This window comes from Alligator sinensis, unplaced genomic scaffold (genome assembly GCF_000455745.1).
Source record: "Alligator sinensis unplaced genomic scaffold, ASM45574v1 scaffold115_1, whole genome shotgun sequence".
Lineage (NCBI taxonomy): Eukaryota > Metazoa > Chordata > Crocodylia > Alligatoridae > Alligator > Alligator sinensis.
In genome coordinates this window covers 2769475-2785325 of record NW_005841895.1, presented here as the reverse complement: position 1 = coordinate 2785325, position 15851 = coordinate 2769475, and the positions used below count along the sequence as shown (strand labels likewise).

Genomic DNA, 15851 nt, shown 5'->3' with positions numbered 1-15851 from the left:
TAGGGAAAATGCTCAGCTAGAGTAAACAGAGCTGTGCCTGATTTTCCAAGCAGTGCACTAGGTAAAATGAGGTTTGTAATATAAAAACATCCTGGAAGATTTTCTGAGTTGGCTTGGAACCCGATTTTAATCTGTGTAATACAGTATTCCCGTTAATAATAATGTATAATTAAGACATCCGTTAAAAATCCATAACGTTAATTTAATGGAGAAAATCTAATACAGTTCTATTGGAATTTTTACGTTAAATTAACTTTAACGGGCTTTTAATGGATGTCTTAATTAGATCTCATTATTAACGTGAATATTCCACAAATTAAAATTGGGACCTCAAAGTTTTAATGAAAAAAGTTACAGGACCGAATTTTAAATTGACATCCTCCTCTTATTTTTTCCCCCCTTCTTCTCACTGAGTTTCAGTTGATTTTAACAATAAGCTATGCTTTAGTACCTGTAAATACCAATAGCAACAAACCAGCCCAATAGATAGTGTAAAGGCCAGATTCGGATCTCATTTACAAGGGCATAAATCTAAAGCAGCCCCTTGACTTTAAGGGAGCTATTTAGATTTACATTTGTGTAACCGAGAAAGGAATTTAGGTCTTAGTCTTTTATTTTTATCTTATATATTTCTATATATCTATATAATGTTCAATAATCTAACAATAGTACTTTTGTTTAAAAATCACTCCATTGCATATGTGTTGTCGTAAACCATAATGGAGATTTAAAAAAATATATATATAATGAGGAATAAAACAAACTGAAAATAATCCATTTTAAACAAATCTTTGGCAGAAACATGGTTAAGCATAACTATTTGAACAACTTGCACAGAAGATTAACATTGTTCAGAGGTTTTTTGGCTCAGAATCTGTTTTAACTTAATAATTCTTGTACTTACTGTGATATATTGATCCCTAGTGCAATGACTGGATTGGGCAACCCAGGTGCAACAGTAATAGCTGCACTGAATAGAAACATTTCCTTTAGACAAACTATCCCAAAGGGGTTATAAATAGGAAATGGACATTACCATGAAAAGTAAAGCTTCCAGTGTGACTGCATCTTGTGTAGCCCACTTGGACATTAAACTATGAAGAATTTTTTTTTTCCTGTCAAGCGTTACAAATTGACAAAATAAGTACATCAATGTTCTCAGTCATTATCTTACTTCAGTGGCGCTTTGTTTTAGTGACAGCAAAAAGGGACAGTGGAGACGAGACAGACCCAGTGCAGTTTATCAATGAAAATCTAATATCGTCCATAAGCAGGGGAGTGGAAATCAATACTTCATTACCAAATTGTTAGTGAGGATGAAGAAGAATTGCTGGAGTTTTTTTGGCAGTCTTCTCAGTTCGGGTTGTCAGGAGTTCAATGTCAGGAGCAGAGTGGCATGTGGTGACGGGCTCCGTGCGGGAAGCCCAGGCTGGAGAGCGGGAACTAAGGCATTTGTCCTGCAAGCAGAATAAGAACAATTAAAATAATTTTAAAATGCGGGCTTGCCAAGCCTATATTTTTTTCCTTATTCGTAATGTCTCGTACTGTAGCCACTTTGGTTTCCATAACATCCAGGAGCATCTGTAGGCTCATAAAAAAAAAGATAGGGATAGGAAAAATAAAATGAAATAAAAAAAAATAGTTTGTTAAATTAATTTCTTTTTCTGGGTTAAGTGGATGCTGTTCTAATTGGAGTCAGGTTATTGTGGTTGCCGATGTTTAGACTGAAACTGTGGTCCTTTGCCTCGCTACCCTGCATAGATGGCTGTCCAATTTTTGGGCAGCTAGGGGCCACATGCAGCAATGTAGACCTGGGGGCTGCCCCTCTGAGCCCTCCCCCGCCATGTGCATAGCCCAACCAGCGCAGCCTCCTGGCAACGTGTGCTGCTTGGGCAGCCCGGCTCCCGCCAGCCATGTCTACAGCACCCCCACCCTCACCCCCTTGCCGGCTGTGCACATCATGCGAGCAGTCTACCTGCAGCAAGCAGCATGCACAGCCTGGCTCCCTCCTTTTCCGAGTGCACAGCACCCACAGGCTGGCCCCCTTCCTGCCATGGGTGCAGCCCCTTCCCCGCTGTACCACCCTGCCCCCCAGGAATCAGAAGCCAGAGGAAAGAGAATGGCCTCAAGGGCCATGGGTAGAGTGGTAGTTGGTCTGGAGTTTGCAGACTGCATTTTAACACCTTGCAGGCCACATACGGCACACAGGCCACCAGCTGAACAACCCTGGTCTAAGGATGTATTCGATTTGCCATGGTTTAGCAGTGAGCCAGACCTGTTCAGTACAAGGTACCTAAACTTGCTGAAAAAGATGTTCTAAGATCCACATGCTGAACAGGTATTTTGGTACCCACACTGCCTGAAAACATCGAGACTTCTACCATGCTATGCCTAGTTTTTCCTAAAAATAACATCCTGACCTATAACTTACCTCTATAGTCTAAAAACTGTGCTACTTCCATAGAGAAGTTATTCTAGTTTTCAGCTTTCAAAAATTCAAAGTGCTTTGATATTATTTCAAGATAGGGATGGGAGCCAATTTAACCTAATTTCAAATTGTGGGTTCAAAAGTTCAGTTCAGAGTTGAGTGCTATTTGGCTTAAGTCTTGGGAGGAAGAGACTGAGAAAAGCAGCAGGAAAAAAAACCCCAGAGTTAATATTAGGTGAGAAATGAAGCAAAGAGTAAGCACAGAGAAAGCCAATACAGAGAGCGGGTGAAAAGGAAGCAGTGAGAGAGAGAGAGAAAACCATGATAATGAAAAAAATAGTCTATTCAAGGTCCATGAACTTTTCAGCAAGCAAGACTTAAATTTGGTGGCTTATTCCTTCTATTCTACCTGGACTCCATTCAGTTGTAGTTCATTTAAAGTAAAAATACAGTGACATTTACAATAAATTCAACATGAAAACGAGAACTACAAATTGACAGACTTTCTGTTATGGAGTTTGATATTCTGACTATTTTGCACTATCCCCATATTTTTCACTTTTCAGAGTGAGGCAGCAGTTTGCATTGAGAATGCAGAACTGCACTGGACAAGCTGTTGGAAGGAAAGCTAGAGGTTTTGGCAGCTGGCACAACAGGTTTTGGCACTCAAGGATGCATAGAAGTCAGCTTGAAATTGTGGGTAAGTATATTAGCTTGGTTTTTTTTCCAGACTTTGCAGGGCTATTTTTTCAGACTTAAAGGGTACATCCCAATGAGTGTGCAAATACAAGGACATGCATTTCCTGTGGGACAAATAGCAGCGGCACATATTTGTGCCGCTGCTATTTGTTCCCAGGCATGCTCCTGCACACGTGCTCTGGCACGTGGCAAAGTGACCGAGGTTGGGGCCAGCATCTGTGCTGGCCCCAGCAGCCTTTCATGAGGTCCTGGGGACTTCCTGGGACAGCAGTGGCACTGACTAAGCTGCTTTACCCAGTGTAGCTCTGGCTGGCCAGACTGCGGTTTCCTGCAGTGCACACTGCTGCTCTGTGCTCTGCACTGCATTTTTCAGTGGCAGGCCCCCCCCCCCCCCCCTGCATGTGGGTGCATGTGTACCAAATGCAATTTGCAGCACCTCAAACTGCTTCGAGGCACCACAAACCACATTTGTGATGCACCCCAAACTGCCTCAGTAGATACCTGGTTTGCATTTTCAGAGTATTCCTTGCAACCAAAAATAGCTAGAAATATATTTGCTTTGAAAGTTTATATCCTGGAGTATAATTCTTCATTAAGAAGAAGAAAAATGCACAGCTGCAAAGTCTGTGCATATAAAGGATCCTCTATACACAGAGTCCATGTCTGATTGCACATTACCTTTGGTTTTTTTAAGGGGTTTTCTGGGGCCACCCTAGCACAAAATCTGTCTGTGGCTCTCCAGGATGCCTAAACACCTCGTGCATGCTGAGGAGTCAGTGTTTGCCATAGGCCAACAAAGAGCCAGGAAGGAAGAGCCTGGTAGAAGAGAGGTAATCCCCAGCTGCTTCAGCTCTGGCTCCAGAAATGTCCTGGAGCTAAGCAATGCCAAAGGTGCTAAGTCCATTAAGGAGGCTTGACTTGAAGCAAACTTACTGTGAAGCGCTGATGCCCTGCCAGGGAAATATTTGTGTAGGACTTGGAACAGGAAACTGGAAGCCAAATTCCTAATTCTTTTTCCTCTTTCTGTCAGTGTTGGGAAGTCTCTCACATCTCTGCATTACAGTCTGACCAGCTGTAAAATCAGCTTAGTAATATTGCTGGCCACCATTGTTTCACAATGGGGGTGCATGTGGTGGGGATAATGAAGCTTTAATTAAAAGCTCTGGCAAAGTGTTGTACAGGTATATGGCTTGGTAAAAGGACAGAGAATTGTCATCCATCAGTGAGGTCTTCTTAGCCCACTGACCAGATCTCATTTAGATTTGATCATGGATGATCAGTTCCTTCTTATCCTCTGTTCTGCTTTTTGATGTCCTTTTATGATCAGGCCAAATCCTATTTCATCCTTAAGTGTAACTTATGTGTCCTAACATGGCCCACATACTTGGCATTTTTGCCACTTACACAGGTTTTGGATCTTATTTCTAGTTGTGCAGCTATGTCTGCCCTTCTGAGGCTGCTCAGAAGTCTGTAGAATGGCCATATATGCTCTGTGGAAAAGTAGGGTTAGAAATAATGGCTATTACATGCAAAGAGGACATCAGGAGTCAGAGCAGAGGACAGCACCAAGAATCATGCCCATTCTACTAAACCATACTTACTTTGGTTTGTTAGGGAAGAAGCTATACATGGCCAGTGAAAGGACACGCTAGTAGGAATTTAGTTGAGTTCAACAAGCCTTGTTCTTGAAAGCAGAGGGACCCCTGGGTTCTTGCTTCTGCCTCTGCCCCTGCCAGCAGTGGAGGAAAGCTCTCTCACCCTGCTATTTACCCATTTTATCCAGTGGTCTTTAAATGGAAAAATCTATTCCAGGGAAAAGCAGGGAATAGAAGCAATGGCCTCCGGCATCCTAGGACCTAAACTTCTATAGAGTCATTGGAAAAAGACTTTTGAAGTGCCCGAGCGCTCTACAAGATACAGGAAAATGATAGGCAACTTCAAAGGGACAGCAGCCATCTGACTAAGGTATGCTCGCATTTGCTTGTGGCTTCCTTTCTTGACTCTCCATATAGAAATCCTCCAATCAAAAGGAGAAGGAATGGGTGAAGCAAGCCATGGAAAGTGTAGCTTTGCTTTAACAGACCCTGCACTGGGCTATGGTTTCCTTCCCCACCTCTGATGCCAATGGACAGAAGCTATTTTTGTTGTTTACCCATTTTATCCAATGAGTAGTAAATGCAAAGCAGCCATGAAAGGTAGGAACAGGGGCCAGAATGTAAGACACCTGAGAACAGATATCATCCTACTAGACCACATAGATTATGACTTTCTGGTCTCCTAACCACACTTACCTTCTCCTTTTGGCCGACCATTGCACAGCTTCTGAGGAGAGCAAGTTGGATCTTCAATCTGGATCCCTAACTACTGGGCTAAAAGCTAAAAGGTTTTGGACCCTCCCTCATACAGTCCCCAAAACTGCTCTTCACACCATAATTTTGGGTATTTTTTATTCATACCTTGCCTACCTATTCCTCAACAGAGCATCTGTGGCTGTGCTACATCCTCCTGAGCATCCTAAGAAGAGCAAGTGTAGCTGGATAAGTGGAAAATCTGTGCCCGTGGCAAAAATACCACTTAAAGCCGCATATATTTATTTGGTAATGTAAATAGAAATGTGCTAGGTGAAATGGGATTTGGCCTATTCTGTCTTTACTAAAAGCTTTGCCACAGAATGGAATCAGAATTTCACTCTCTGTCTTTTGAGCAGCCAATGTAGAGGCTATGTCTATTCCCAGTTTTTCATTGATGTCAGTACAAGCTGCGACGGGATGTTTGGAAATTGCACTGCAGATTAGATGCTGGTGAGTGGTGTAAAATGCACTGCCTCTGCAAAGGATGCCTTTTACACCCAGCCCTTAGCACGGGGATTTCTATCCCAAATCATTGGTCAGGATCTTTGGAAGAACCGTGCACTATAGTAATGTTATATGAGGTATGACGGAGCAGCAGATGCAATAGGATGATGGCAGATCATCTGATTGCTCTCTCCTTACATCCTCAGCCCTTTGTTAATATTATTTTGTCAATGTTTTATCAATTAGATAATGACAACTGTAATGCATCTCTCTTATAGCACTTGCTGCACCCATTGAAGTCCATGGGAGTTGTCATCTTCAATGGACTTTGAATCAGACTCTCCTGATGCTGTAGTTGGACATATGGTACTAACTTGCAAGGCTGCAGCTAGACACAAGTCATCCCTGTGTTATTTCTAGATGTCATTTTTTGATGTACTTTCATTAGATTTTTATGGAAGCAAAAAATCTGTTCCTACAATATCCAGCTAGCAAGAAAGAAGAAATCTAGGTAAATTTTTGCTTCATTTAAGACTCTTTTGACAACTAATGATAATGTTCCAGACTCTAAATGCTATACAGTTATCCATAATTAGGACTAAAGGCGTGTCAAGCTAAATAATATGCTATCTATGTGATTTACACTGATTATGCAGAGCATTTTCACTATCTGATTTTTGTCTATACATCCATTTTTAAACTGCATCACAGAGGTAGCCTTGCAGCACCTTTATTAAGTAAATAAAATGTCTCATAAAGCATATTTAATTTACAAGACAGAAATCCCAATATAATTGGCAAAAATGTTTTCAGAGTTCAACAAGACTCATTAGTCCTGCTAATATTTCCAAATAATTTCTCGCACTCGTTTAGGGGGCAGTCCCAATCACAAAGAAGTCAATGATTTCAGTGGGATCAGCTGAGATCCTCAGCTTGTGCCAAACACTGCATGTATATTGAAGTCCGGGGAATTAAACTGAGCCATGGCGTAACTATCTAGAGGTACTACTTTAGCTCATAAGCAAATATGTTTGAAAAAAATCTCCCTTCTTTTTTCCGAGTCTCTTCTTTTTGGAAAGTTCTGATTTCTGTATTTTTCATTCATTGGTTCTAGATTCTTTAAACCGTCTTCTGCAATGATCTTAAGAATGTGCTTCAGTATTTTTCTGCACCAGTTTCTGTATGAGCAGACAAGAGCTACTTAAGCTATACCTATACAGTGCTGTTAATCCAGATTTCTACTTGAGTTTTAACCTCAATCTCCTCCTGTGGCATAGAAAAAACACAGATAGATTTGCACCTGCAGGGCTGGGGTAGCTTATCCGGCTGCAGACATAGTTAGACCCACTTATTTTGGTACCCACACACTTTGCAATAAGGACCTGGTTCAAAATCACACAAATGTTGATAATCCTCCTCTGTCCATGTACAAAGGTGGGTAAATTTTTCTACAATTGACTAGGACAAAGGAAACACCCCAAATAGAAATCAATTAAAAATAATGAGCTATACATCAAAAACACACAGTTGGCTGTGTCCAGATGAATGTGGATGTTTGTTTCCCTGGGGACAAGTAGTAGCGGCACATCTCGTGCTGTTGCTAGTTGTCCCCAGGGAAAGCCCATGCCACATGTGCTCTGGCACATGGCAGGTTACCCTGGGTGGGATAGGGGAGGCTGGGGCCAGCAACTGTGCTGGCCCCAGCAGCTTTAGCTGAGGTCCTAGGGGCCTTTGGGAGCTGCAGCCATGGTGCTTCTGCAGCAGGAAGCCTGGCCGGCAATCGGGGTGTGGCTCCGGCTGGTAGGGCTGTGCAAAGCTTCGGTCCCTGATTCAATTTGACAGAGATTCAGCCCGATTCGGTGGCCAAATCTACGAATCCGAATCAAATCTCTCTGAATCGAATCAAAACCCTCCAAATCGATTCTGAGAGATACAGAAAGATTCGACGATTCAGACAGCTTTAAATGTTTTTTCTACATACCTCAGGGTAGCAGACAGCTTGCGAATACTGCGATGCTGGGGTGGATGGAGTGTCCTGCGGGAGCATGGGGGGCTCCCCAGCGTGCTCAGCAGCAGACCCGGAAGTGGACCAGAAGCACTTCTGATCCACTTCTGGATCCGCTGGGGAGTGCAATGGGGGCCCCCCATCACCACCCCGGCTTGGCAACTGGTGCCTCCTGGGTCTGGGGGGGGCACCTGGGGTCCCCTGTGGCTCAGCACTCGGGGGGCGGGGGGGAGAGCCCTAAGGCGCTCCCTGGCAGACCCAGAAGTGGACCAGACGTACTTCCTGGGCACTTCTGGTTTCACCACCGAGCACATGGAGGGCCGCCCCCCCCCATGCTCCTGTGGGACGCTCCATGCGCCCCAGCATCACAGCATTCATGAGCCTTGCCTGCTACCTCAAGATATGTAGAAAAAACATCTAAAGCTGTGTCTATGTCCAAATCCCTAATTCTGTGAATCAGCATTGAATCTTCAGATTCGGATTCAGCTGAATTGAATCAGGGACAGTGATCTGAATCAATGAATTGAATCACTGTCCCTGATTTGGGCCGAATTTGAATCGAATAGGGCCCATTTCACACACCCCTACTGGCCAGCCAGGCTCTGGCTGGCTCTGGTTTTGGGCGGCATGTGTTGCCATCATGTGCGCTGCTCTGCTGCTCTGTTAAAAAATTTTTAACATGGGTTGTTTTGACCCCAGGATCTCTCAGGGTCAAAAAACACCCCTGAGCTGCAAAGTAGCAGCACAGGGAATGTGGCTGCCACATACCACATATCCATGCTCATCTGGACTTGGCCGGTGAGTGCAGAAACAGGAAGGACCCAGTAGCTTGGGTAAAGCCTTGCAACAGGAATGCTCGCACCAGGACTAAGATGAGGCACTCAAACTCACAGGTCGATCATCTGGGTTAACTGTAATGCTAATATAACCCACATACTGCAAACAGTCCCATTAGAAGGAGGACACACTGGGCTGGGAATCAGAATGCCTTATTGTTCATCACTTTGGGCATCACAAGCTAGAGAGAGGAAGAACATCACTATTTTGTTATGGTTTTCATAGATAAGGTGCAGCTATCGCAGTGACTTTGAAAGCATGTTGGAAAACACTGGGGTTTAGCTGCTTAGCAAGTCCTAGTCAGATGCCTACAAAGTCAGTTTTTGTCCAGCCCAGATTCCTAAAAGAGGTGCATCAGTGCCTGCTTTCAGACCTCTGAGTCCTTTATTAGATCAAGCTCATAGTCCTTAGTCTTGCAGGCCAGGATTCAAACTAATCCCTTAGCAGCCAGATCCTTTCCCAACCCCTTGGCATTCATATAGTACTTTATTTCACCCTGCTCAAGCCCTGACAAACCATTATCAGGTTTACTCTTGAACATCCATTCAGACTTGGTCACAAAAAACAATGAGAAGAACACCTCTTGTGCTAATGGTTTAACAAGGATTCAGGTGTGGTGGGATAAGATTGCTCTTAGGTGGTTAAATATCACTTATATGCCTAATAAGTGGAATAAGATGTGGCCTAAGGCATTTCTTTTGGCATTGTACCACTTAGCTATAGGAGGAAATTCAATTTGACCAAATTAGGGCTAGAAGTCAATATAGTCAATGGACAGAGACTTTTGAAGTGCCCGGGCACTCTACAAGATACAGGAAAAATGATAGGCAACCTCAACATTAGGAAAAACTTCTTCACAGTTAGGGTGTCCAGACTGTGGAATAAGCTCCCTCCAGAGGTGGTGCAGTCACCTACCCTGGAAATCTCCAAGAGGAGACTGCACGGTCACTTTGCTGGGGTCACTGGACACCAGTTGTCTTTCCTGCTTCCTGCAGGGGGCTGGATCTGATGATCTTCCGAGGTCCCTTCCAGCCCCTAACTGTCTATGTATTGATGAAAGAACAGTGCAGAAGACCCAGAGGTGCCTGGAGTAGCTCAGGGGAAATGCTAAGCATGTTTGAAGTCTTGGCTCGCTTTGGGGCTTAGGCACTGGACTCTAAACCCATGAGGCACTCTACACAATTACGATCAAGAACGCTGAATTTCCCTGGTTCTAATACTGGTGTTACCCAAAAGGTTAGTGCGCTCACCCACAAGTGGGAGAGCTGGGCTCTAGGTCCTTCTTACCCTGAGGGCTTACAAACCCACATTTCCTGCTGCTGAGGCAGGGTCCTCACCACCAGGTTATACAGCAGGCTAGGGATGGGTATTCTTCAACCTTCCTGGTGAAACTAAGCCATTGGAAAGCCAAGTATGCAATATCCCTGTAGCCAAAATGACAGCAAGTGAGAGGGAGTCTGCCTCTGTAGTCTAGTGAGAACTGCTCTGGAGTCCTGGGGTCCAGGGTTATTTCTCTGTTTTAACGAATGATGTAAAGTACGTACATAATTGTAGCTGGCAATAGCAGCCAGAGTCCCAGGCTCCCCCTCCCAAGAGAAATGCCATAATGATTGGACTACAGGGGCAAGCTCCCTCCTGCTTGCTCCCAGCCAGAAGCTGAAATTCATGCAGTGGATTTTATTTCTGAAATAAACTTTTCACCCAGCTCCAGCTGTCAGCTTCTCCCACTGACTCCTACAGTTGTCATCCGCAGTCCGTTTGGAATATGCCCATGGAAAGTCGGCGGCGATTATGTGACAGGACTTAGCACTCTCTAGGTTATCACCTCTGCCAAAGACCGAAGAAACTTAGCTCTCAATCCCCCAGACGCTTGCGCAGTACAGGAGCAGCCCCATTCAGCTTGAGTGTTTTCAGGATCAGGGCATAAGTATTTAAAAGAGCTTCTTAAATCATACACCTTCCATCTTCAGATTACATTTTGAGGATGTGTTTGTCTTTTAGGTAGGGAGGATGACAGTCCTGCTTAACGCTGAATACACTAGGCTTTTCTTTCTTTTGGAGGAAGGAAATGTATAGAAACCTCCCCCCCACCCCCCATGCTGGCTGGCTTACTAGAAACTGCAAGTTAAATCACCTACATTATGTGCTAGAACTGCACATGCTCTTCCACTGTTGATTTATCTGCAAAATATACCACATGGCAGTTGCTTGAATTAGGATCATGGGGAGAGGGGAATCATTAGAGAATAGGAAAAAGTCCAAAGCATAAAGAAAACTTCTCCTTTTGTCTCTTTCTCACATGCCTGTTTTATTTCCTCTTCATGCACTGACAGTGCTGATGAGACAATAGATGCAACCCTAAGCAATTGCGTTTTGGATAATATCTTTAGGGATCAAATGCATGACCATCCTTTTAGATTTCCAGGCAAGCCCAGTGACCCAATTATTATAATGTATTTGGTGGTACTGGTGGGCATATAGGCTAGTCAGGGTCAGATATTTCATTCCCAGTGTGTTTCCTTTGCTAACAAAGTGCCTTGAAAAGCTAGGTAAATTAGACTTAGAGAAAGGGACACTGCATCTTTGAGTAATGAGGCTGGGAAACAGGGAACACATTTTCCACTAGCTCATGTCTCACTGTATGGCATTCCGATTTCGTGACACTTCATAATAAATCATTGCTTATCACTCACATGGGAACATAACATGGCTCAAGTTAAGATTCGTTAGTGATTGTAAAGAAGAAACATGAATTGCTGTATATCAGGGCTTTTTGATCATCCTTCTGTCCATTGCAGGCATTTTTTGTATTGTTATATTTACTGTAACTGTTGTTTAAAGCATAAATAAAGAGGAAGGAAAGAGCCGAAAATATGAATAATGAAAATAAATTTATTTGTCTTATTTATGTGTTTATGTAAGCATTTGGCAATTACTTTGCACAGCAGTTTGTATCCGGTGTCATAGACTGCTGCACTAACAGAAGTTTCTAAAGCTGGAAAGATTTTTTTTATAGCACTAAATGCCAATACATTCATATCCTTGGGAAGAAGGTTCTAGCATGCACATAAGTCAGTCTCTAGACTGAAGCTTGCTTTCTTGGGGCTGCCACAATGAACTGCAATGTTAAACAGGGAGGTTGATTCTCTCCTTTACCTACAGCCCTCTTGCTTTGCTCTCTAGTGGTGAAACAGAGACAGGTGTGATCCTGTGGAGGTAAAGTGGCTGGAGTGGCCACATTTACTGGCTCCTCTCCTTGCTACTGGGGTAGGCACTGGTTGAGTTCAGGGCAGGAGCTGAGAGGGCTGCAAAGGGCTGATGACCAGCTATTTCCCCTGGCTCGTGGGGGCTATGAGAAGCAGTGCTGAACCCAGAGCAAGGAGGATGCTAGGTGCAGCAGCAGCAGCTTAAAAGTGCTTTGTCCCCACTGTTCCTGCACTGAGCTCAGGGATGACGAAACACAGAACTGGAGCCAAAAAAGGCTGAAATCTGTAAATTTCCTTGCCTCCTAAATACATTGCCCTCCTGGGTCCTCCCCCATGGATTTCTGTGGACCTTCCAGGCACACTGCAATGCATAACTTTTTATTTTTGCAGGAGTTCAGAAAGGCAGAATTTACTAGTTGAAACGGCTCTGGATTGAGAGGTGGTGCTTCTGGTTGTATAGACGGCATTTTTGGAAGAGAATCTATTAAAGGGAAGATATATAAATGGAAACTCAATCAAATCAGGTACTAAAATAAACTGTTGGAAATTTTCCCCAAAAATGTGCATGCATTTTGGTGAAACATTTCAGTACTTCAATTTTCTACTGCTTTGTTTTAGATTTTGGGAGGTACCTAGAGCCTTGGGAAAGGACAAAAAGCAAATCAAAATCAAATAAATATTCACCGCAACTATTACTTTGATGATATCCTTCTCAATAATTCACAATGAAATTGAGCAAATAAGTCACATGGTAATTTTACTGTTCCCTGGTTGGCCGAGTCCCAAAACTATAAAAAAAAAGCTTTTGGGACAATTGCCAGATTATAGGTGTGAATAAGTATTTGCAAGAATTTGTTCCAGAAATGTACCTATAAACTGAATTGTGCTCAATGCCTTATGTTCGTGGAAAACAAATAAAAGGCATCATAAAATATTGCCTAAGAAAGTTTTTGCTATTTAGATCAAATTCATCTTTACAAAAGTTTTAGCAGCATTTTTTCTGATCTGATCCAAACTCAGATTAAGCCCTCATCCTTCAAACACTTATGCTTTTAATTTACAAAGGTAAATACCTCTTCTTGAAGTGTATGGGGCAACTCCTAGTAGTAAAGATAAATAGAGGTATTCAGGATTAGGTCTTAATTGGACAGTTGATAGCTGATATCAAACAACCTGGAACCTCATCTTCCTTCCTTCATGCTCCTGATTCTTTGATGTCCCTCTCCCTGACACACAGTGGGCATGTCTGCACGTGCATTAATGTGCTTTTCCTAACGTGCATTAAATTTAGTACCTTTAATATGAGGTACTCAATAAGTGCACATTAGGCTGTGCTAATGCACAGTAGTGCAAGTGCATACCTTTAGATGACGCTTAATGCGCAGTAGCCTCTCCTACTGTGCATCAGCACAATTTTTGATGCTCTGCTCTAATGAGCAGTAGAATAGGCTGCTGTGCATTAAAGCACACATGTAGATGTGCCCAGTAGGACCTGAATGGGGGATAATGCTTGAGATTCTGATTTCTGATGCTGTCTCTTGGACTTTGTGGGTGCATCTACATGTGCATTAATGTGCCATAGTTATGGAACATTAAGTTTAGTACCCGTATTAACAGGTATGAAGGGCATTTGTACACACGCATGCGCCACAGCGCCGGGTGCTTTTAAAAGGGCTGGGCGCTGCAGCACATGCATTTGTATAAATGGTGAAATGTGCATCAGTGATGAGAAAATGGCAGCAGCGTGCTTTTGAACTAAAACACAATGAAGGTGTTTTAGTTCAAAAGTGCACCACTGCCATTTTTTGCACACTGGTGCGCATTTCACTGTTCATACAAATGCATGCAACGCAGCGCTGGGCACGCCAGCACGTGTGGTCCACGGACTTGAGTAATCAAGTCTGCATGGATGCACTGGATTTCCAGCACATCGGAGAAGACAAAGGTACATGTATAAATGCCCCATATGTGCAGCAACTAGCACTCCTGCACAGTAGCGCCTGTGCATGCCTTTTAAGTGACACTAATGCACAGTAGACTAATTCTACTGTGCATTAGCACAACAGTACGGCTTTTGCCCTGACTTGCTATTGCGCAGTAGATTAGTCTATTGTACATTTACAGCCTTGTGTAGACATGCCCAGTTTAGCTTCTTAGGTACATACTCTAGGTCTCTGGGGGTTATTCCCTCTTTTCCTGTGCCCAGGAAGGCCTCTCATTTCATAAATACTGAGTGGATTTCACAGAAAGAATTTTGTTTTTTTAAAAATGATATGCTCTTCCTTTTTTAAAGGGTTCCTAGCGCTCTGCAACTGTATATCATATGTGCCGTACCTTGCTTCATCCCCTGCTAATGATCATTTGTATGCAGTAAAGAAATAACTAATGGAGGAAGAAAAAGAAAGCAGATTTTCCTTCTGCTGGATTGTAACATAGACATTCTGGTTGTAGTTACACTGAAGTGAAGGGGGCGACTCTCAATTTACTCTGACTTAGGTTAAATCAGAAAGAGCCTCCCCCCACCCCAATAAAAATCCTTGTTGTCTTTATAAGGAGTACTGGCTCAAGCACCATCCAGGCATGTTATCCAAAAAGCATCATGTTTACCTCACCATCTTAAGTTTGATCTTAAAGCAGATGAGGAACGACTGTATTTTTTTTTCCTTGGAAGAAAGAAAAAAACCCAGCTAAACTGTTTAATAACAGTCCTGCATTGCATCCAATACCAGACAGTGTACCATCAAAATGTTAATTTTATCACAAACCATGTCTAGGTTAAAAACAGATATTGAAACAGGGGAATAAATATTTGACAATGCTGTTAAGGCAACTTTGCTAACGATTTTTGAACAACCTCCAACTGAGGTCTAAATGTCTGCAATATCCATAAACAACTCTATACTGTCCAATTAGGGAGACAAAGACATAGAGTCCTGTCAGGAAGATTTGCATGGCTAAGTGTCTGAGATCAGAGAGACGATGAGGGATCGTTTGGAGTGATGGGGGATGCACAGAACGGATGACTATCATTACAATATTACAGAGACTTACACCTTCCCAATTACTGGCAGGATTCATTAATTACTGCTGCATTTCCCTAATAGAATCCTCTCTCTTTGGCTTATCACCACCTTCCCTCTGTCTACGTAAACCCTCAACTCAGCAGTCGATCACATATGAAAAATTAGACAACGTAGCTTCTAGTGGCCTATTTAAAATGAAAAGGCAATGGAATAAGAAATAAAGAACATGAAAAAAGGACTGTAATGCAGATGTGTGGGAGCTACAGAAACAGCATCAGATGGGTTTGGATTTTTTTTTATTGAACTGTTGGAGAAAAGTATCGGTGGCAGCTGCAGAGAGAAGCGTCGTGGTGGGTTTAAAAGCACAATGAAAAGCATTTTACATAGATGCACGCGCACACGTAAACTATAGGCAGATTGCAAAGCGACAATTACTTAAGGCCTGCTAGGCTGAAGTTTCACAACTAAGATTGGTGAATATTACAGGGACTCAAAGCCGTTGCAATCGACTCAGCCCCATTAAAGATAATGGTGTGAGCATTTCCATGCTGTCATCATGTTACTATCAACAGCATTATCAGTATCAACTGCTTTTACAATTATGCACAATGACTCTTCTCGCACAAAGACTTAGCAACCACCAAACTCGTTTTCTTTTTAAATACACTGAAAAGAGAGTAGATTTCAATCCTTCATCTGTTCACAGATGAAACAACATTTCCAAATCATCACTGATAGCATTTTTTTCCTCCCATTCTAAGGACGGCCAACTGTTCTCAGTGATTTCTATTACATTTCCTACCTATTATTTCATGTAATGGCATTCCTTAAATTTTAAATTAGCTTTGAAGAATAAAA

The 15851-nt window shown here is 42.8% G+C and overlaps 2 protein-coding genes across 3 annotated transcripts in view; one reads left to right on the top strand and one right to left on the bottom strand.

Moving 5' to 3' along the window:
* The window catches only part of ZNF217 (zinc finger protein 217), a 48983-nt gene extending 41544 nt beyond the window's left edge, over positions 1-7439 (top strand). The window contains exons 5-7 of one of the 2 annotated variants that reach the window (XR_003092713.1): positions 2995-3128; positions 4940-5092; positions 6201-7439. The gene's annotated coding sequence lies outside the window, so the exon portion shown is untranslated. Of the gene's footprint in view, positions 1-2994; positions 3211-4939; positions 5093-6200 lie in introns of those variants that run through there. The other variant, XM_006018175.3, reaches the window with a different exon arrangement.
* The window catches only part of TSHZ2 (teashirt zinc finger homeobox 2), a 300718-nt gene continuing 285568 nt past the window's right edge, over positions 702-15851 (bottom strand). Inside the window, exon 3 of the mRNA XM_006018177.2 lies at positions 702-1457. The gene's annotated coding sequence lies outside the window, so the exon portion shown is untranslated. The remainder of the gene's footprint in view (positions 1458-15851) is intronic.